The sequence below is a fragment of the Bos grunniens genome, chromosome 13 (genome assembly GCF_055505025.1).
Source record: "Bos grunniens cultivar Pamir isolate PY7600 chromosome 13, Bosgru_T2T1.0, whole genome shotgun sequence".
NCBI classification, from domain to species: Eukaryota; Metazoa; Chordata; class Mammalia; order Artiodactyla; family Bovidae; genus Bos; species Bos grunniens.
In genome coordinates, this window is record NC_141177.1 from 65,097,272 (window position 1) to 65,120,264 (window position 22,993).

The 22,993-nt window shown below is 43.6% G+C and overlaps 2 long non-coding RNA genes across 8 annotated transcripts in view; one reads left to right on the forward strand and one right to left on the reverse strand.

Moving 5' to 3' along the window:
• LOC147361117 (uncharacterized) overlaps positions 1–21,545 on the forward strand; it is a 29,453-nt gene extending 7,908 nt beyond the window's left edge. Inside the window, exon 2 of the long non-coding RNA XR_015139776.1 lies at positions 18,706–21,545. This is a non-coding gene — a long non-coding RNA (uncharacterized LOC147361117). The remainder of the gene's footprint in view (positions 1–18,705) is intronic.
• On the reverse strand, positions 1,635–21,204 carry LOC147361118 (uncharacterized). Of its 7 annotated transcripts, XR_015139770.1 has the most exons (6): positions 21,066–21,204; positions 16,252–19,280; positions 14,994–15,071; positions 12,485–12,549; positions 11,241–11,488; positions 1,635–5,644 (listed from the first exon to the last, which is right to left on the reverse strand). It is a non-coding gene; the product is annotated as an uncharacterized LOC147361118 (long non-coding RNA). The 7 variants fall into 7 exon arrangements; XR_015139772.1 differs by lacking the exon at positions 16,252–19,280 and having other exon boundaries at positions 11,363–11,488; positions 21,066–21,198; XR_015139769.1 differs by lacking the exon at positions 16,252–19,280 and having other exon boundaries at positions 11,327–11,488; positions 21,066–21,198.
• Positions 21,546–22,993: the final 1,448 nt, after the last annotated feature.

The window sequence follows — 22,993 nt, forward strand, 5'->3', positions numbered from 1 at the left end:
TTTCACTCACGGAGATGACTTTTTGCCCTACTATTTTAGATGGGCATATTTGTCATCACAGCTTTTCTGATTACAAAAGTCCCCATGCTCTGCTTCCATAATTCAAACACAGTGGAAACAGATAAGAGAAAAAAAGGACAACTTCCTGTCCCCACCCTGCTGGAGATAACCGGAGCTGGTGGTTCTCTTCTGGGACCTCTTACCTTGTTTATGAAACCAGTCTTTCCATGAAGCACAACGAAGAGGTGTGAGAATAACACTGCTGTATTTTTGTTTCCAAGGCCCCTTAAAATTGATCCAGCAGGGAAATTTTCCCCTGCCACTGGCTAATCACTGGGCAGTCTCCTCAATTTTCTTGCTCAGTTTTTAGGAACTAGACTGTCATGCAATCTCAAAACACAGTAGCAAATCAGAAACTAGATATCTAGAAACTAGATATCCAAGCTTTGGTTCATGAATTCAGCCTTCGTTCAAAGAAGATACTTCCTTTCCTGCAAATGGTGCATCTGGTTCTCTCTCTCTTTTTTTTTTTTCTCCTCATGGTGGCTCCGATGGTAAAGTGTCTGCCAGCAATGCAGGAGACCTGGGGTCGATCCCTAGTTCAGGAAGATCCCCTGGAGAAGGAAATGGCAACCCACTCCAGAACTCTTGCCTGGAAAATTCCATGGATGGAAGAGCCTGGTAGGCTACAGTCCATGGGGTTGCAAAGAGTCGGACACGACTGAGCGATTTCACTTTCTTTCTTTCATTCCCACTTGCTGGCTTGGCCAAGCCGAGGGTGGGGAACACAAGTGATGGGAGACGCGGACCTCCCCGCTCGGCTGCTGGCTACTGCACTGGGCGGAAGAAATGCTTTGAGTCAACACCTCCTTTCCGGGGTGTTTCAGGGTCACCTTGTGGGTCCCCTGCTAGGCCCTCAGGCCTAGAGGATGCCTCTGCTTCGACTGGATCCTGCCCAGTTCAGGTCTCAGTATCCACTCCTGGCTCAGACTCTCTGTGATGGAGGCCCTGGCCCTTCCCACCCCTCCTTTTGGACTTTAATGGACTTTAAGTGACAGCAGACTGGCTCTCTCACCAGGATCTGCAAGAAACAGCCATGCGTTACATCTCCATACACACAGATCTATGGGAGCGTGGTCACTTTGCACCAACAGCCCTCTGCTCTTCGCCCTGCCACAAGCCGCTTTTGCTTTGTCGGGCATGAATCAGGCACCAATCCGTGAGGTCCCCCAACTCTGAGGGACGCAAACCCAGCTCTGCAAGGGTCTGGAGGAGCCCATCCTCAAGGGGCTCCAGCACTTCCCTGTTCCTGGCCTCGGTAGCAGAACTCTTCAAATTCACTTTCTCCCAAAGCCCCCCATCTCCACTCGCTTATATTCTCAAAATAGGCACCAGGATTCAATGGGCCCAGAACTAGTTCTCTGTATTTACTTTGAAGATTCCTCCAGGGTGACCTGTGTCATGCTCTGCATGGTATCTGACATCTATCCTACCTACAGTGTTGATGTCATTGAATCTTCCATTTTAATGTCCAGTTCCACGAACTAATATATATGTCAATACCAATAATTTAGCAAAATGTTTTATTATAGATACAGTTTTGCACATTTTTGTTGACTTAATATATCTCGGGCAGCTTTTCACATTAGTACAAGTAGATTCATCTCATTAATGGAGATTGCTGTACTCTGGATAGCATGTAATCTACAGACATAAGACAGTGGTTTAAGACAGTGCTTCTTGAAAGGATGGTCATCTAACATTGGTTTAGACCTTGGCAGAGCATTGGAAGTGGTGGCTCTGGGCCTGGGCTGGGCAGCAGTGATTCGGAGGGTGGGGTGGTGGAGAGGGAGGTTGGACGGAGCATGACGACATTCCCCGAAGGGCTGTAATTAGAGCAGCTGCTGCAGGGAGCTACGCCTTGGTCCCTGGGGTGTGCTGAGAATTTAAATTATGGGATGGGGACTAAAGGTGCAATCCTCCTACCTTTTCTCAGGGCCTAAATCCATGTCCTCATTGTTTAAGGGGCCCTGTCTCTTGGAGAAGCACTTTTATCTTCCAGGCCCTTCTAGGCTCTCTCCCCCAGTGCTTGGGGTTGGGGAAAAGAGTGGGTGGTAGGAAACATTAGTAACTGTGGCTAACAGACTTGGGGTTGAAACAGGAGGAAGGATGTGATTCCAGAGAAATATAGAACATCGAGAGAGCTGAATGGGATGAAGTGAGAAAGGCAGTTAAAAGCGAATTCTCTTCTGTATGTGTGAGCGATCAATCATGTCCGGCTCTTTGCGACCCCATGGATTGTAGCCCACCAGGCTCCTCTGCCCATGGGATTTCCCAAGCAAGAATACTGGAGTGGGCTGCATTTTTTCCTTCTCTAGGGGATCTTCCCAACCCAGGGATTAAACCTACATCTCTTATATCTCCTGCATTGGCAAGTGAATTCTTTACCACTTGTGCCGCCTGGGAAGCGTCTTTTTCTGTCTTCCCCCCTCTCCCTCCATCCCACCACTTCAAGTTGGGATGGGCAAATATTTTTCTCTAAACTCCAAACTCACATAACGTAGAGAAACAACAACCAAAATGAGCCACTAATGGAGCTCCATGCACAACCATGATGATGTCTCTTTCTGCTCCATGACCACATCTCCATTGCCATCTAGGTCACCAAGTCATAAGTCATTAGGATCTGATGGTCTGAGGTTATAAACATCTGGTTTAGATGGGCACAGAGCAAAACTGTAATCTCATAAAATAGCTGGGTTTTCATGGAAACAATATGGACAACCGTCCTCATCACAGGCAACGCTGTGGACCAGGGAAGTTCCACCCGGGTTGGACTGTTGAAGACGGAAGAGGGTCCACGAGGGTAATGAAGATGAGGCTTCAGAAAAAGAATGATTTGAATATCAAAGGATTAAGAAAGGCCCTTAGGAAAACTGATGAAACTGGGGCACATTTTTGTAGAAACAGTTCTTTCCATGGTCAGAGTGTAAAATCAGCAGAGGATTATACGATTATGTCAGAAAGGTTCTCTCTCTCCTCAGATTAATTTCCTTTGAGTCTATTCTGAGACTTAGTTCAGGGCTTCCCTGGTGGCTCAGTGGTAAAGAATCTGCCTGCCAATGCAGGAGCGACACAGGTTCGATCCCTGATCCAGGAAGATTCCACATGCCACGGAACAACTAAGCCCATGCCCCACGACTATTGAGCCTGTGATCTTGAGCCCATGAGCCGCAACTACTGAAGCCCTTACAGGCTAAAGCCCATGCTCCACAAGAGAAGCCACTGCAATGAAAAGCCCAAACTCTGCAACCAAAGAGTAGCCCTGGCTCACCAAAACTAGAGAAAGCGCAAGCAGCAACGAAAACCCAACACAGGCAAAAATACATAGATAAATAGCATTATTTTTTTAAAAAGACATAGTTCATATTATAATGTGACCTAATCTAAACCTTCTTAATACACGTTTTTTAAAATTTAGGTTTTTTGCTATCTAGTTTCATTTTCTAGATAAATCCCAATCAAAAAAAAATCTAAAAAATTTAATTAATATGAGGCTTATGTGTGAAAAGAATATAAATAAGAGTAGATATAACACATTAATTTTGCTGTGCACCTGAAACTAATACTACACTGTAAATCTACTAACCCCAATAATTTTTTTTAATTTAACTAATATGAAAATTTTGTTCCACATTAGAAGTGGATTCCATTGTATTGGTTTTTTATGCTAAGATAATGAGGGCTTCTTCTATGGCATACATGCACCAAAAAAAAAATTTTTTTTTCAAAGTTTAGCAATCAATCGATCATTCCCCAGGTTGATGTTAAAAACTTGTTCAATCATGGATCCAATCCAATAAGGTTCTCATTCCCTGGAGTTCTTCATGACCTAGATAGGAGGAAACTCATTAAGTCTGAGATTTCCACACACACTTGCCATCAACCAGACAGCATCTCCACTATTGAACACCTCTCCAGAATACCAAGCTCTTAGAGAACGATAAAGGAAATATAAAAACAGTGAAAAACACATGTCCTGATCTCCAGAAGATTGCCATACAAAGATGCACATTTATCTATGAACTGGAAATAAGGAGACTTTGGAAAGTACAAATAAGCTTAAACACAACTTCCTAGAACTTGTCCTGAACAGGTCGTATTTATTCTCATGGGACTTTTTGTTTTCAGGCAATAGCTTGTATGTGAAAATAGCTCTTGCATTAACGGTGGTAACCATTTCAGTCATGGGAGAGATAACATCACCATTTCAAATGGGAAAAAATGTTCTAAACAAAACAGTGAGACAGGTTCCCAATCGTGATACATCTTGCTCTATGGGAGCAACAGCCCAGGGCCTATGGGGTTTGCAGAAGCACAGGGTGGAGGGAGGTGGAGGGGCTTGCCAGACCCAGATCTGAACATCACTGGGCAGTCAGAGCACCTAGGCATTAACCAAGAGTCTGGATTTGGATCCTAGACCGGCCATCTATTCATCACCTATCTGTCACTTATTCACTGCCAGCCCATGAAATGCTCTGATTCTCAACTTCTTCATTTGTAAACATTTCAAAAAATAAATGTATAAATTTGGGGACTTCCCTGGTGGCCCAGTGGTTAAGACTTCATCTTCCAATGTAGGGGGTGTGGGTTTGACCCCTGATTGGAGAGCTAAGATCCCACATGCCTCACGACCAAAACATAAAACAAAAGCAAAAAAAAAAAAAGAAACCCAGAAGCAATATCATAACAAATTCAATAAAGACTTTTAAAAAATGGTCCACATCAAGAAAAAAAATCTTAATAAATTTTTCATCTGTGTGTTGTCAGAGTAATACAGTGACTAAAGCAGCAGAGTCTCTGACTTACAGAAGGTACTTGATAAACATGGTGCTTACCTTACATTGTCATTATTGTTATCATTAATATGTATTTTATAGTCTATTTTATAGAGTTAGGGAGAATGATTTTTTTTCAAAATACATTTTTAGTAACACGCATGTTGACAATAATCTGAATTCTATGTTCCTTATGTAATCCTCTTGCCTTGAGAGCGTTGGTTCCCCAAATTTTTTATCAGAATTTCCCTCTGTTGTTAAATCATTCCCATTAGCATACAAACAAGTTCCAGAAACTCATATCCTGAACAAAAAACAAAAACCCCAACACCTTCCTTTGTCCCCACATCTCCCAGAAAGGACTTCCATTTCTCTGCTGTTCTTCAGAGCATGAGTTTGTAAAGGACTGACTTGGTTCAGCCACCCACACTCTCATTCCCATTTTCTCTTAAATCCACTTGAATCATGTTCCTGTCTCCACAATTCCACTGAGATCCCTCAAGGTCGCACACACCTTCCTTGTTTCCGCGTCCAACGGTCTTTTCTTACTTGACCCTTGTACTTGGCACTGTCCCTTCCTCTGGAAGCACTTCTTTCGGGAGCTTCCAGGATATCACACACTTTGATCTTTTTTCCTGCCGTTCTGGCCACTCCTTTTCCGTGACCTTGGCTGGATATCTCAAGTCTGAAGAATCATTAAATGGTGGAGCACAGCAAGGTTCAGTCCCAATATCTTCTCCATTTCTCTTGGCTGCCTAGATATCCCATCCAGTCCATGGGCTTAAATAGCATTCATGATCTTGATTCTGATGGAAAGACAAACAGATGGGAGGACAGAAGGATGAGCATAGGAACCCAGCCCCCAGCTCTCCTCTGATTCCCAGACTCCTTTTCCCATCTGCTCATAAGATACTACATCCTGGATGCAGAAAAGGCATCTGCAATCTAAAAAGGACCCTGGATACCCACCCCACTCTTCTAGGCTTCCAAATCTCAGTAAGTGGCACTGCCATCAGCTCCAGCCCTAAACCTGAAAATCACCCAGAGTTCTCCCTCCCCTGCCTTCCCCTCCACAGGCACAGCTGCCCTGGATTTGCCCAGTTTGGTCCAGATTCTTTGTGAGCACTATCTAGGATATATTTCTCAGGAGTTGGGTGTCTTGGCTGTAGGTCCCGCACATGTTGGCTTCACTAGTCATGGCCAAATTTGTTTCCCAAGTGGAAATTTCCATGTCTCTACATCTTCTCCAGTATGTAGGATTGTTAGACTTTTTAACTTGGGGGTGAGTGTGAAATCGTATCTAATTGGTGCCCTTAATTTTCCTTACCTTGATTGCTGTATGAGACTGTGCACCTTTTCATGTATTTGTGGACCATTCGTGTTGCCTTTTCTATGAGGTACATTTTCATGCCTCTGTCTGTTTCCCTATCGGGTGGTCTGTCTTATTTTTGTACCTACTTGTTTTATTAATTTGTATATTGATCCTTTGTCGGTGGTATGTATTGCAAATGCCCTACTCCAGGTTGTTACTTTCTTTTTAACTCTCATAAGTTGTCTTATAATGAGCATTTTTATTTTTAACATAGTTCAACTTATCTTTGTTTTCCTTCACAGTTTGTTTTTTGCATCTTATTTTAAAAATCTGTACCTACTTCAAGCTTATATATTCTCCTAATTGTCTTTTAAATTTTGTCATAGTTTTGCCTTTTGATTTTGTCTTTAAATTCACATAGAATGGATTTTTAATGTGAGAGGAAGCAATCCAACTTCATGTTTTTCTATATGGATAGCCATTGTTTGGATCAATAGCATTTGCTGAATTGTCCACTCTTTTTTTCACGAATCTTTGATGCCTCTCCAGTCATAAATAGAGCTTCCATATTTGCATTAGTCTGTCCATTTGTCTGGAGAAGGAAATGGCAACCCACTCCAGTGTTCTTGCCTGGAGAATCCCAGGGACGGGGGAGCCTGGTGGGCTGCCGTCTATGGGGTCGCACAGAGTCGAACATGACTGAAGCGACTTAGCAGCAGCAACAGCAGTCCATTTGTCTGTCTAGCTTTGTGCCAATACCAACAGTCATTGCTGCCATATGATGGGTCTTATGTAACTAGTCAAGACACATTTTCAGGAGTCTCTTAACCATTCTTCATGCTTTTCTCTTCTTTATTCATTTTTGAATCATTTTGTCGAGTTTCCAGTAGGGAGGGATGGGGCAGAACCTTTGGGACCTTGATTTAAAATGACCATTATAGGAATACTTGATATTGACTCTTTCCATCTATGAATATAATCCATCTTTCCACTTACTTTGCCCTTCTTTACTGTCAGTCCACAACGGTCTAAAATGTTTTCCTAAAGAGCTTACTCATTTTGTAAGATTTCTCCCTTGCTCCTTCATACTTTTGCTGCTACTGTCATTGTTTTTGTTTTTTCAAAATTATACTTTTTACTTTCGGTGGTATATAAAAAGGCAATTGGCATTAGTGTGTTGATTTTGTATTCAACAGCCTAGCCAAACTCTTATTGGTTTTCATAATTTTTCCATATATTCTTTTGGGTTTTCTATGCAGACAAGCATATCATCAATAAATAATAAGAGGTTTATTTCTTCCTTTCTACTCTTCATGTGGCGGACAAAGACGAAAAATACTTCGTAGTTATAATCAGAAAGCCCTGAGATTTGTTGGATTAAAGGGTTAGAAAAAAGGGAAGAATGAGAATATTTCCCTATCCAGATTCTTTAGAGTCTATATGGTGGCAGATGGTGTCTCTATCTGAAGGCTACAAAGGAAAAAAACACCTTAAATTAATTAAAAACAAGCAATATACACAGACAGGTAAATGAAACTTGCTTTATCCTATATAATGGAACCATATCCTTAGCTTTTATCATCACCAGTTTTTCAGAGTGATGTCAATGTAGTCAGGGCTTTATTATGTGATTGCAAAGTACAATATCCTTCAAGTGTAACCATGTAGATTCATTTTTCCAAGGAATTTTGGAAAATAAATGAACAATATTTTTGTCACCTCATTACCATGGTCTCCTTTTAAAACTTAACTGTATCACTTCAATATAAATTTTGTACATTATGGTTTTATCATATAAACTCTATTGAGGTAATACATCTTTGAAGGTATTTCTTTTCAATGATCAAAAAGCTCCCTAAGAAAAGCTGAAAGGTGATGGCAGGAAATGAATCAGGTCAGTAAATATATGCTTTTGGGAAGTGGTGGGGTGGCCCTTGGGAGGACCCTGAGGATGTGGAGGAGAAGAGATCTCAGCAGATATTTGGAAATGGTCTTTGGAGGAGGGCATGATCTGTTAAATTAACTGGGGAAATGCAGAAAAGGAACATGGTTTTCCCAATAAAAACTAAAAATATAGAGATCTGGATTAGAAACTTTGAGGTCTATATCCACTTAAATATTTTCAGACCCAATCAAAGGAGTATAAAATAAATCAAAGATAAAAATCTAATGTTTTTAACAAGGAAACTTGAGAAAACTAGTCTTATGAAAATTATCTGGTAAGAAAAAGGTTTGTGTTTTTCCAAAGTGTCTACATTTACAAAGAAAGAATTTTCTACAATTACAAAAAGAAAAAACTGCTGAAGAGTCATAATGTGAGACATAAATATTCAACCAAGTTAACTGATATTTGTTTGAAAAATAAAAGTAGGAGATGAACTGCTTTCTCATGGAAGAGATTCTTCTAGTTTACTGTGTAGGGGAGCAATGGACTTTGGGATCTGACAATTTCATGGTGCATTTTTCTGCACATTTCATATGACTCAGGCTTCATGTTTGTATTATCTCAGAAGTCTAGTCAAATGGAGAGGTTTAAACTAAGAGTGAGTGAATGAAGCTTGAAGACCAGTAGTATGGAGAAGGGGACTCTGGGGTGGGATTGCCTGAGTCCGATTCTGCCTCTGCCCCTGTAGCCGTGTAACCTTGGACAATCTTAAGTCACCTCTCTGGAACTCAGTTAGCTCATCTGTAAAATAGAAAGCCTCACGAATAGCTTCTGAATAGAATAGTGACGAAGTTTAAATGAACCAGTGAAGTCCCGAGAGTACTACCTGCCGACCTGCACGGGGGTTTGTTTATCCACCCACTCAGTCCCCAGTGGACTCTGACACTTGTTGTGGTTTTCCTGTTTGTTTATTTTTTGGCTGAATCCAAATGACCTTTTATTTTTTTTATTTTTGTCCATGTCACATGGCATGTGGGATCTTAGTTCCCTGACCAGGGATTGAACCTGAGTCCCCTGCATTGGAAGTTCAGAGTCCTAACCACTGGACCACCAGGAAAGTCTCTCTGATACTTGTTGAAGGTAGAAAGCTCAATAAGTGTTACTTATTTTTATTTTGTTATTGTTATTATTAGAGAAAAAGACTACAGAATCCATGAAGTAATCATTAAAGAGATTTGGACTGATTGAGTTCATGATGACAATGAAAGCTGTGAATCTAACTGAAGAAACAGTCCGTTCCCTGTTCCCTCGGGGAACTAAATGCACGTTAGGAACAGCTGAAGGCAGCTCAGGTCCCAAACATTCAGGGCATCCTGCATTCAGACCACGTGTTCTCAGCCCCTCGGGGTCTCTGCTCCTCGTCTTTCCTTCACCCCGGTGCTTCTTCCCGTGATTCCTTCAGGTCACATCCAGCCTCTTGACTGTGTCTTTGTGCTTGGTTGTTTTCTGCTGCTTCCTGAATTTCTGTCAGCAATCCAGTTTTACAAATTACTTGGCTGAGATCTGTGTTTGTCGTCTTCCTTTGAAACTGTGATTCACAGTGTACACCCTTTACACAGGATCCTCGCAGCCGAGAGACTGAAAAGCTTGTTTTCAAAACAAATTGCAGAACAGGCCGGCTACCCGGGGTTTCCACGCAGCTGCTCAAATGGTCAAATGTAATTAAGGGAGCACGTTCGAGATCTCTATTTTTTTTAACGTAGCTGAAATGTTTTTAGATGCTGATCAGATGGTGATGTCACTTCGCCCACAATCTAGTCAGCTGAGAAAACAAACTTGAAGAAGAAAAAGAGAACACTTGGGCTTGAGGATTTGTGTAAGAGGCATACAGACTGGACTTTTTTGGTTTTTTATTTTCATCATTTTAGGACTTTTGATGTGGACCGTTTTTAAAAGTCTGTATTGAATTCATTACAATATTGCTTCTGTTGTATGTTTTAGGGGGTTTTTTGGCCCCAAGGCATGTGGGCTCTTAGGTCCCCAGCCAGGGATCAAACCCACGCTCTCTGCACTGGAAGCTCAGAGTCCTAACCACTGGACTGCCAGGGAAGTCCTGAGACTGGGCTTTTTAATTGAGTAAGAAAAGGGTGATGTTCACAGTAAGCTTGAAGGATCCTTGGTTCCTAAGCTTTTAACTTAGGACAGACACAGGAATAGCTCTTGTCCCATTCCGTCATGTGTAAGGTGGGAAGCACTGGCACTAACTTCTGTGTATTATTTTGGGGTTAAGTAAGACTGTGCATGTAAACGCTTAGTGCCACGCCTGGGGCAGGCAAATGGGCAGGTGTTGCTGTCATTGTTATTATTTATTGCATGGACTGAGCTGCGTGTACTTGCCCGAGGGGGAAATAGGGTCACGGTAACAAAGTGTATGTCCGTGACCTTGTCCACTGGCAGAATTTAAGAACCAGCTCTGGTGGACAGAAGTCCCAGTGGTTCACAGAAGCCCTAGGAGTGTCATTGGTCTGTTTGAGAACTGAACCCTCTTGGCTGCTACAAAGGAGACCTCATTTTCCTCTGCCTGGTCCCTGAAGCCATCCCCGGTGAATCCTGCATCTCCAAACACCCTGATAAGGGCTGCGCAACCCACATATCCTCCCCGAGCCTCAGGCCTCCAGTCCTCCCAAGGTGGCCAGTGCGTTCTGCCCCCCAACCCCTGCTGCACAGCCCCCTAAGCAGCCCTCCTGGAAATAGACCTTTCATTTTTACTATCTGCTTGATTCAGTGCTCCTGTACCAGCCCCCTAGGACAGTGTGGGCTGGATGCTCACATCCCCTCCTTTCCTGGCCCGTTTCTGTCCCCTAGATGGGGGGATCGGCCCACCCTGTTCTCCAAAATGCTGGAACACTTCAGACTTTCACACTGAGGCCACACCTCCTACTTCTGGAAAGGCAGCAAACATACACGGTGGCGAAGGGAGGAGATGGGCAGACGTGGGTGTCATATGCAGCTCAGCCTCCTGTGTAAATGTGGGCAGCCACCCCACCCTTCTGCATCCCGGCCCTCCTCTCACCCGGGGATCCTCCCCTCCAGGGGCTGCTGTAAGTGTCAGTGGCACAAACCCAGTGAAGGGTCAGCTCAGCCCTGCTGAGAGAGCGCTCACTGCTCTACACCCAGACCCCTGCGACCACAGGACGACTCCAACCTGAGCATCATCCTCCTTCCTTGCTTCATCCAGCATCTCAACATCCTGCCATTTCTAGTCCAGAGACAGCTCCAGGTTCTACTGACCCCTCCTGTCACCACCAGCACCATCTTCCTTCAGACCTTAGGGTCCCCAGAAGCACCGCTCCAGCCTCCTAACTAAACATCAACTCCTGTCTTGGCTCCTTTCCTTCCGGAATGTTCTCCACACTGCAAAGGTGTGCAGACAGTCTACCAGCTCACCCGCACCTGCAGGGAAAGGCAGAATGCAACACCTCAGAAAAGTCATCAAAGGCGCTTCATGAGCCCTGAGCTTGCACCTCTCAGCCGCTGGAGTGCCTGTGCTGCCCTGGCTTCTGCAAACCAGTCCCCTCAAGCTCACCCTCCCCCCACAGCTGTCAGGGGTTATACCATGACCTCTGCTCAGGTGAATCATTTCACAAGTTTCTGGAGCCTCATAAGCTTGGTGGTCCCTCTTGGAAATGAATTAGTGCCCTGCTCCCCGTCTGAGCATCAGAGTTATGGGTGATCGCTGCTCTCATCTTTTGCTGAGCTCTGAGCAGTGTGGCTGGTGTGGGTACCTGCTCAGCAGAGAGAGAAGGGTACTGTGCCCTGGTCACTCCAGCCTTCTCACTCATCTGATCAGTAATCCGCGGTCTTGGCTGACTGTTAACCTTTTGCACATGCTATACAGCATCTCTCTAGAATGGCCTTTTCTCCCATTTTCATCTTGACAAACCCCTACTTCTCCTCCAAGTAATAATATCACCCGCTCATATCACCTTGTTCTTACATTCATACCTGGGGTTTCCCAGGTGGCAGAGTGGTAAAAAATGTGTCTGCAGTGCAGAAGACTAAGATTTGATCTCTGGGTCAGGAAGACCCCCTTGAGTAGGAAATGGCAACCCATTTGAGTGTTCTTACCTGGAAAATTCCATGGACAGAGGAGCCTGGTGGGCTACAGTCCCAGGGGTCTCAAAGAGTTGGACATGATTGAGCCACTGAGCATGCTTCTATCCCTAACTTTAAGCTCCTCAAAGTTAAGGAACTTGTTCATCTTTGGATATACAACCCCTAGCAAAGAACATAATAATTTCTCAACAAATACATGTTGCTATTCAGTCTCTAAGGCATGTCTGACTCTTTGCGACCCCATGGACTGCAGCACACCAGGCTTCTCTGTTCTTTACTATCTCCAGGAGTTTGCTCAAATTCATGTCCATTGAGTCACTGATGCCATCTAACCTGGAAGCTGGAGTTTTTGCTTTTCTTTTCTTTGTGGATAATTCACAGTTCCAAGACTTTGTATTCTGGGAAAGTAGAAAATAGTTCTTTATAAAAGGCAGGTTCCCAGGGCTTTGAAACAAGTTCCCAGATAAATCTCACTAACTTGACCTATCTGAAGCTACCTTCATTCTCTGCTTGGCTTTGTGTGGGAGGAGCAGGTCCTTGGGCATCTGACAAGAAGGGCTAGCTACATAGAACCTTGGAAGGTTGTCCTACAGTGTGAATCTAGACCTCTGGGCTAACTCAATAAAATGCAAAAGTTCCTGCTATTTTAGAGTTTTAGAGAAATAAATATGGGGTCTTGAAAACAAATCTCTAGGGAAATGTGGAGCGCTTTCTAGCTGTGGGCTGTCCTCCACAGAGTGTTGCAAGACCTGCCGTTGAAAGAAGGTTTAAACCTCATGGCAAGTGAACATAAGTGGTAATAATAGATTAACATTAAAGTGCATCTGAGGCTGACTGTGAGAGAAGCATTTTAAGTGCTTTAAAAACGCATTAACTCAGTTCTTGCAATCATCATGACAACCCCATTTACAGACAAGTAAACTGAACAAACCCCCAGTCTGACCCCCAGTTAGGGCCCTGGAACTTAACCCTGTACCTCCCCCACTCCCCAAAAAGGGAAAGAACTCAAAAATTCTCTATTGAGAGCTACATTTACAGTCTTAATGTTGTCTCTCACAGCATTGCTTTTTTAAAAAGGAAACTCCGAATAGTGTGAGATCTGCACTCAAATTCTAAAGCCTGACAAGGCTGCTGCCCACAAACCCATGGCAAGACAGGCAGTCCCCCACTCGAGAGTGCCCTCCCACCACCATATCCATACAGCCCTTTTGTCCATGGGGCAGAGGGAAAGCACAGCCAGCCTCTCTGGGTGTGTCCAGCTGCCCTGGAGCACCACTTCCTGCTCCATGATGAGAGTCTGGTCAGACAGGGCACCAAGGGCCCGCTATCCAAAAAGCTCTTGACATGGACCTCGATGCATCCGCACGAGGTTTTCTTTCTGTTCAGCTCCCTTGGAGAACAGAGCTCACTCCCTGCTTCTTCCATTCGTACCTACTGAACCTCACAAAAAAGAAGCATGGGACTCAAAAATGAAAAAAAAATGAGAGAAAGAGAAAGAAAACCTTCTTTCCTTCTGATTCAGGTCAGTAGACTGGATTTGGGTTTCTCCCACTCTCCCAGCCAGAATGAAGACAGAACTTCAGCGACCTCTGCAGCGAGAGGAGCTGAAAATGCTGCCAGGTACAGAAGATGAAATAACAGCAATAACAATGGCCGGATCTACTAATTTATGTTAAATGGCATATATTTATCACTGTGTGCTGTGCTTAGTTGCTCAGTCGTGTCCAACTCTTTGCGACCTCCATGGACTGTAGCCCGCCAGGCTCCTCTGTCCATGGGGATTTTCCAGGCAAGAATACTGGAGTGGGTTGCCATGCCCTTCTCCAGGGGATCTTCCCAACCCAGGGGTCGAACCCAGGTCTCCCACATTGCAGGTGGATTCTTTACCATTTGAGCCACCAGGGAAGCCCATATTTATCACTACTAAATAGTATATAGTAGTATAGTACATTCAGAAAACTAAGATCATGGCATCTGGCCCCATCACTTCATGGGAAATAAATGGGGAAACAGTGGAAACAGTGGCTGACTTTATTTTGGGGGGCTCCAAAATCACTGCAGATGGTGATTTCAGCCATGAAATTAAAAGACACTTACTCCTTGGAAGGAAAGTTATGACCAACCTAGACAGCATAGTAAAAAGCAGAGACATTACTCTGCCAACAAAGGTCCATCTAGTCAAGGCTATGATTTTTCCAGTAGTCATGTATGGATGTGGGAGTTGGACTATAAAGAAAGCCGAGTCCTGAAGAACTGATGCTTTTGAACTGTGATGTTGGAGAAGACTCTTGAAAGTCCCTTGGAGTACAAGGAGATCCAACCAGTCCATCCTAAAGGAGATCAGTCCTGGGTGTTCATTGGAAGGACTGATGCTGAAGCTGAAACTCCAATACTTTGGCCACCTGATGTGAAGAGCTGACTCATTTGAAAAGATCCTGATGCTGGGAAAGATTGAGGGCAGGAGGAGAAGGGGACGACGGAGGATGAGATGGTTGGATGGCATCACCAACTCAATGGACATGAGTTTGGGTGGGCTCGAGGAGTTGGTGATGGACAGGGAGGCCTGGCATGCTGCAGTTCATGGGGTCGCAAAGAGTTGGACACAACTGAGTGACTGAACTGAACTGAAATAGTATATGTTTAGGGGCCCAGAAAATCCAGTGTTCTATCAGATAAAAACCAAATAGGACATAATCACGTGGAAGACTTCAAAGGAGACCCCTATCCTATTTTTCAAAGTGACGAGTACCACACTTGACTCAGTTTGGGCAAATAGGACTCTTGGAACTGCCTCTGAAACCAACTACCTTCTCAGGGGTGTGGCCCTGCCTTCTGTACTTACATGCCCCAAGAGGCATCAGCCTGCTCCCTGAAATCCAAAGCACACAGTGTCAATGCAAGGCTCCCATGCAAATATTTGCTGCAGGAAAAAAAAAAAAGTCTTAAATGCCTGTTCACCCAATTTTCTAGCAGGCGGCAGAATGAAAAGGAGAATTCATGCATGCATTGAGAGATTTCTTATCTGGGTCCTATCAACTCCATGCCGCCTTCATCACCGCACATTAAATGGCTTTTTCCTTCCTCCCTCCCCTTTCCCTCCCACCTGGCTCTGCTATTAATAATAAAAAGCACGCTAAGTCTTTAGCTCTGTTGGCAAGGAGAATTAAATTGCTACTTGCCACCTGGTGTTGTCTTAACGTATTTCCAAATTATTCTTAAATCTCCTTTTGGAATTCTGAGTATAAATACTAGAAGGAAGGAAAGGGAGTAAGAAGAAAGAAAAACAGTAGTACAGCAGAAACTAACACAACACAAGCAAATATACTCCAGTAAAAAAATTGTTTAATTAAAAAAAAGAAACAGATAAAAAAAAAAAGTGACCCAGCTATAGTAACTCCTCCATAATTATTTGCTCATTGTAATATTAAAAATATCCGGGCAAGAATACTGGAGTGGGTTGCCCTGCCCTCCTCCAGGGGATCTTCCCAACCCAGAGACTGAACCCAGGTCTCCTGCATTGCAGGTGGATTCTTTACCATCTGAGGGAAGCCTGTATTTATCACTACTAAATAGTATCTGTTTGATCAGACATCTTGAGATCAGATGTCTGATCTCAAGTTTGAAGAATAAAGGTGGGAGATTTATCTCTGAAAAAAAGAAAAGAAAAACAGAAATGTGCTCACATTTCTGTTTGTTTTCCTTTTACCAAACTCATCTGTTTTTCTTCTTCACCTTTATTTTCTGTTCACCTCATTCAACTTCTCCTGGCATTCATCTTTTTTTCACCCCTTTTCTTTCTCTAAAATTTTATTCAAAAAAAAGAAACACATGCTTTCCCCATGACAAAAATCATACTCATGCTCACAACAGTCTGAATGTTTTTAATTGAATTTCATCCCAGGAGCTGAGATCTTACATCATGACTGTTTTTAAATTTTCAGGGCTCCTTTTCATTCATTTATTCAGCAAATATTTGTTGAGAATCTATTCTTGCCTGGCACTGTGCTCTCTTCTTTTTCCTCTGTTTTCTGACTTATTTCCTTTCCCGTTCAATTATCAACTACAAGGAATGAGTAGAGTCGTAAATTTAAAGAACTCACATGAAAAAATTCCACTCTTAGCAACTGTAAGGCACTCTTCTTTCTACAGCTTTTGGTAATAAAATGAGGCATTATAATTAGCACAAAGTTCTAGAAGACTCATCAAATGACAAATACTTAATTTCTACTAAAATGTGTTACTTTCAAAGGGTAAAACTGAGTCATTCTCCATGATCCATTTAAAGTGTTGTTTGGGGGACTTCCCCAGTGGTCCAGTGGTTAAGACTACCTTTCAACACAGGAGGCATGGGTTCAACCCCTGGTGGGACTAAGGTCCCACATGCTGTGACATGCAACCAAAAATAAAAAAATAAATAAAGGGATGTTTTCATTCTAAGTGGGGTTTCTATGTGTTCTCAGAGGCCCATTGGAAGCTGCATTTCATTCATTATAGCATGCATTTCAATCATTTCATTCATTTCTGAAGCTTACAACAGAAACAAAGGGGGAGGAAATCAGTTGACAAACCAATAGGAATCACAGAATCAATGTTAGGCCCCTTGCTGCTAAGTCGCTTCAGTCGTGTCCGACTCTGTGCGACCCCATAGACAGCAGCCCACCAGGCCCCGCCGTCCCTGGGATTCTCCAGGCAAGAACACTGGAGTGGGTTGCCATTTCCTCCTCCAATGCATGAAAGTGAAAAGTGAAAGTGAAGTCGCTCAGTCGTGTCCGACTCCCAGTGACTCCATGGACTGCAGCCTACCAGGCTCCTCCGTCCATGGGATTTTCCAGGCAAGAGTACTGGAGTGGGGTGCCATTGTCTTCTCCCGTTAGGCCCCTTAGGGAATTTAAAATCAGAGGGAAAAGATAATAGAGCCCAAGAATGAAAGCAAACCATAATAAAGCACCAGCCTTCACCTATGGATGGCCCAGTAGTGGGAACAAGCCCAGCCAGTGTTACACAGCATGGAGAGAAACCGTAGTTTTCAAACAAGCTGGACAGACCTGGGATGAGAAGGAGCCTCTGACATGTTTGGACACATCCTGTTAACGAGATGTTTAAGATGTTTAGAATTAGGATTATTTTATTCAACTCAGAGCGAGAAGGTCTGCCTTAGTCGGGACTTCAGTGAAGACAGAGGAAGTATCAGGTCTGTACTTCTGCCTGGAGGGCATATCCATGTCCCTCTAACCGGGGCTGGTGGGGAGATGAGTCCGAGTTGGGCTGCTCTGAGAAACCAGAAGCAAGGTTTGGGTGTTGAGAACCTCATAGCTGCTTGGGGGCATTCGAGGCTTCTAGCAAGGAGCAGGGAGATGTTAAGGAGGTAATTAACATCTGTATTCTAAATAGCAGCGAGTACAGGTTGGAACAGATGGGTTCAGAAACCATAAAAATAGCCTGGATAGTCTGTAGGTAGAAGAAAGAGCTTCTGAATACGTGTGAGCATGTGAGCGACAAGATACTACAGGAAATGGTTCATTAGGGTGTCTTTTCTCTAAACACTTGCTTTTACTGTGTAGTTTGGCCATTAAAGAGAAAGTGTCTTTGTATTATCATCTAAATGAATAACTCCTCTGAAAAAAGTACCCGTGAATGTTAATGAGTGTATATCTGCATCTCTCTTCTCTGTATCTGGAAGTCAATCCAATCCTTGTCAGGAACTATCCATAAAACAGCAGAAACTGTTAGTCCAAAAGCCGTATGTACAGACAGTATCTTGTAGGAGTCTCATTCTATGTCGAGTCCTTCACCATGAAAAGTTCACCTTCGGTAAAAGGTGCTGGGTAAAATCTAGAGAACATGAGTGCGTTCATATATGACAGTCAATCGAAAATGTGTCAAAAATGGTACAAGAAAAGTCTCATGCAGTTAAGTAAAACCTAGCAGAAGCACTTGCTTTCAAAAGGTTAAATTCTAAATAGCAAAGAATTCACTGATTTTGTGGACATTAAAAAAAAGATCTAAATGTTACATGCTTCAGAAGCACCTTGAATCAACTTATATACACTACTATATAAACATAATAGATAATCAATAGGAACCTATGGTAGAGCACAGGGAAATATACTTAATATTTGGTAATGACCTATCATGGAAGAGAATCTGAAAAAGAATATATGCGTATGAAAAAGAATGCATACGTAAATGACTGAATCACTTGGCTGTGCACCTAAATTAACACAACATTGTAAACCCACTATACATCAATAAAACAAAAAAGGAAGCACCTTGAATTTTGAAGAGCTCAGAATAGAGAAAGTGTAGATGCTCAGAGGAAAACATTAATTCACGTCTGGTCTTGTTTTCTGCTTAATGAGGTACTTCACAGGAGGACTTTGAGTTTGCAGTAACAAAATGACATTTAAAAATAAAACGAAACATTTCAGTACCATTTAACACAATTATCTGTGTGCTTAACCCTCATTTAAGTTGAATGCTTCAAGCTGATTCTTTTTTTTATAGAAGCACATCTTGTCCCAAATGCTCTCCCTTACCATATTCTTTATTTACAGACAATTAAACATGTAAATGTTGCTGAATGCTGAAGTTAAAGCTCCAGTATTTTGGTCATCTGATGCAAACAGACGACTCATTGGAAAAGACCCTGATGCTGGGAAAAATTGAGGGCAGAAGAAGAGGATATCAGAGGATGAGATGGCTGGATGGCATCACTGGTGCAATGAACATGAACTTGGGCAAACTCCAGAGATGGTGAGGGACAGGGAGGCCTGGTGTGCTGCAGTCCATGGAGTCCCAGAGTCGGACACAACTGGGTGACTGAACAACAACAACGATAAATGTATAAATACAGCCTTTAATAAGACATGGATCGATGAATTTGAAAACAGGGAGCATTCTTTTTTTTTTTGTCTAGAAAGTTCCCCAGGATCATAGTAACTAAAGCGCCATGAAGACAGAGCAAATCCAAACTAAATATTGCCACCTACAAGGATTTGATCCAATTTCTAATTTGCTGAAAACACTTGACAATGTACTATTTATCTCCATGTTTGTTTATTCCACAGGTTGTTAAATTAGATTTGCAATGCAATCATGATAGCAGAAAGGCATGTTCATTTGGTGTTTGCTGAAAAGAAAAATTTCAACAGTAATTAGCATGCGGTAATTACCAAGTAATACTGGAAATTCTATAGGTTTGTATTGAAAACCGAAACTGAATCCCAGAGGCTGGAACACAGGAAGGAGGACCATTTGGAAGCAGGCCTCAAAAACGAGAACACATCTCACTGGCAATGGGTCCATGGACTTACGAAGGCGAGCCAATGGGATGCATGGAGGACAGAATGACTTGGTTGAAATATGGGGGTGGAATTTGGGATGAAGCATCAGAGGAAAGGATCTACGCCAGCCTCCTGGGTCCTCCTTCTCATAAAAGGAATTGTTTAAACTACCAATGTCGTATGACACTTCCCGTGTAGATCACTGACAATTTTTTAACATTGGCAAAGGGCTATGCTTCACCTGTTTCCAGAATTTGACCCTTTCTCACCTCCTCTGCTGTCCCCTCCCAGGTCCAAGCCACCTGCTCTTCTCACCTGAATGGTCATCATAGCCCCCTGCCAGGTTACCTTGCATGCATGCTTGCCTCCGTCACACTAAGGCGTTATGAAAATACCCAAGAACACACGCTAGGCCCCAGTGCCTCCTGGCTGAAGAACAGCTCTGCTTCAGACAGCTGCCAACAGAGCAGCTGGGGTAACCCTGTTATAGCAGACGTCTGGCTGGGCCGTTCCTCTCACCAGAAGCCTCCATGTCTGGCAGTGAGTCTTGACAATGGCCCTGAGGCCCTGCACTGACTGTGGCCCCACGTCTTATTGCTTATTCTCCTTCATCCTGCTCCCCAGTTCATTCTCTGCCCCAGGGCCTTTGCACCTACCACCCCTGCTTCCTGGACTGGGGCTCTGCACGATACCAGACCAGTCCCCTGGATCCTTCAAATCTATGCAGAATGTCACCTCCTCAGGAATCCTAGCCCAGCCACCCCAGTGCTAAATTGAAACCCTAGACAGTTCAATCCTCTATCCTCCTCCCTGCTTTAGTTTCTTCCACAGCTCACTATTTTAAATCTGTCTGTATTACTGTGTTATTCTTACCATAGCAGACACTTTATTTGTGGAATAAATAAATGATTGACTGAATGAACAAATAATGGTGAGTAAGAGGAAAACATCCCTAAGACTTATACCATGATTATGCTGCAGGGATAGGGAGAGGATTACAGGGGTAAAAATGAGCCAAAGCAATATATATATATATATAATCAGAGCAAACTGGACAAAGAAATGACACCAATAAAAATGAGGATAATGAAAAACTAGGCATTTTTTCACAGCAGATATCATTCCCTAAAGGAATTATAATATCTTAATATAATATAGAATAACATTATAGAAAAGTACATTTGGTCTGCTAAAAACCCAAGTTAAAATAGTTTAAAATAAATTCAGGTGTAAACTGAGTCTTTTGAGCAGAGATAGATGCAGAAAGGGCTTCCCAGGCGCCTCAGTGTTAAAGAATCTGCTTGTCAGTGCAGGAGATGCAAGAAACTCATGTTCGATCCCTGGGTAGGGAAGACCACTGAAGAAGAAAATGGCAACCCACTCCAGTATTCTTGCCTGGAAAATTCCATAGGCAGAGGAGCCTGGCAGGCTACAGTCCATAGGGTTGCGGAGAGTCAGACACGACAGAGCACAGCGGCAGACAAGATAATTAGCAGTGTTTCTACTTGGACACACCCTCTCCCCACTTACTCTCTTTACCTCCCTGTGTCTCCCCTTCCCCCTCAGCCTTCTGCTCCTTTCCCTCTACATCCGCTCTTTTTATCCCTTCACACTGTTCACTATTCACTTACCTTCTCTCACAAGACTCCTGTGGCCACACCCAAAGTAAGTCCAAGTCCTGCAACTAGCAAGACCTGTCCGTGTAGCTCATCACAGCACACTAGCTCAGGCCTTCAAGTCTGAACTCTTGAGACGCAGCAGCTGATTGGGCCAGGTGTGTGGGGCGTCCACCTGATTTAATCACTTGTGGCCGGAGGAGGAGGGGCAAGATCACACCTGTGTTGGTCTGTGGCTTCTAGGGCTGTGAAAGTTTCTTTAAATTAGGACAGTGGTACCTCTGGTGGGAGAAGGGAGGAGAGGTACCCAAGTGTCTGCAACTACTTTAGTTCGGGTTTATTTCTTAAATTCTGTGTTGGGTTCCCTGGTGTTAAACATTCTTTTTCACACTATTTTGAATGTCTGAAATCCTTCTTGAAAGTTTCCAAATGAAAAGAAAATTGCACTTCTTGAAATTAAAAGGAAGAAAATGTGAATAAAATTGCATGTATATGGACACTGACATTTCCACCCATGATCAGTTTTTTTTTAACGTTTTTAATGTTTACTTATGTATCTACTTGCATTTCTGGCTCTCTTTATTATTAATTTTTTGATGGCATTTCGTTGTTATTTTATTTTTATTCATTTATTTATCTTTAGGCTGTGCCACATGTGGTATCTTAGTTCCCTGAGCAGGGGGATCAAACCCCTGCCCCCTGCATTGGGAGCTCAGAGTCATTACCACTGGGTCACCAGGAAAATCCCCAATCAGCAGCATTTAACAGGATTATTAGATCATTCTGTACCCATCCTTTGGTTCTCAAACCCTGGTTTACTGATAGGCATGAATTTTTTCAGGAATTGGTGATACAATCATTCAGTAAGAACTGACTGTCTGCCCACCATGTGCCATGATGAAGCTGAGGTTCTGAGGCTTAAACTGGAGACAGCCATGCAGTATGATGGAGTCTTTTTTTAAAAAACCTAAAGTGAGCTTCCATTTAAAAGTTTCTCACAGTCTTTATCTAGACAAACCCTCAGTTATTCAGGGATAAATTGTCTTTGTGTTGGAAAGGCTCACTTGAGTGGCCCTTCTTGGTCACAGGAGGTGAGCAACACCTTTACTCTAGAGCAAGGGGATGGAAGGCCCATGTCTGAGTGCCTAACTGCAGCTGCTCTCCTCCTCCTCCAGGCAAGCCGGCGAGGGCAACTCAGGGGCCAGGCCTTCCTAGGATGAAGGGGAAGGAGACCTTGATAGTGGGTGAAGATTGTACGGCTGGAGGATGAGATGGTTTCAGCCATCAGCTAGCAGAGAAAATCTCAAGGGTGCTGATGGGAACTCATCTTGGGGAAGAGGGTCTCAAGTCCCCTCCTGCAGCCACGGACCCTGAGGTGAAAGCATTATCAGTACATGTTTCCAGGGTGTGGCTTGTGTGTGGGGGGCAGGACCACAAAGAGGCAAAGAGGGAGGGAAAGTAGCTGGATCCCACAAGGGACATTGGAGTGTAAGCTGTCTACACTGCAGGCGGCTGGAGTCCTCAGGGATCTCCCCTGAACTCGTTCTCCAGTGTCTTGAAGCAGCCATGCTGGCTGTAGGGCCTGTTATAGAACCAGGACACCATGGCCATTGGGCAGGGGTGGGACGCCAGGGTTGAGCCCCGGAGTCACACCAGACACCCCCTCATGCGGTGTGCCCCAAAGTGTGAGCTCAGCCAATGGAGGTGGACCAGCAGCAGTGGACACTGACCCCTCAAGGTGCATGGGGTCAGCTCTCAACAAGGAGCGCAGCCCTTTAAAATAACAACCAGGGACTTCCCTGGTGGTCCAGGGGTTAAGAATCTGCCTTGCAATGCAGGGGACACGGGTTCAATCCCTGACTGGGGAACTAACTTTCCACATGCTGTCCGAGAAGCAATTAAGCCTGCACACCACAACTACTGAACCTGCTGGAACCTGCGTG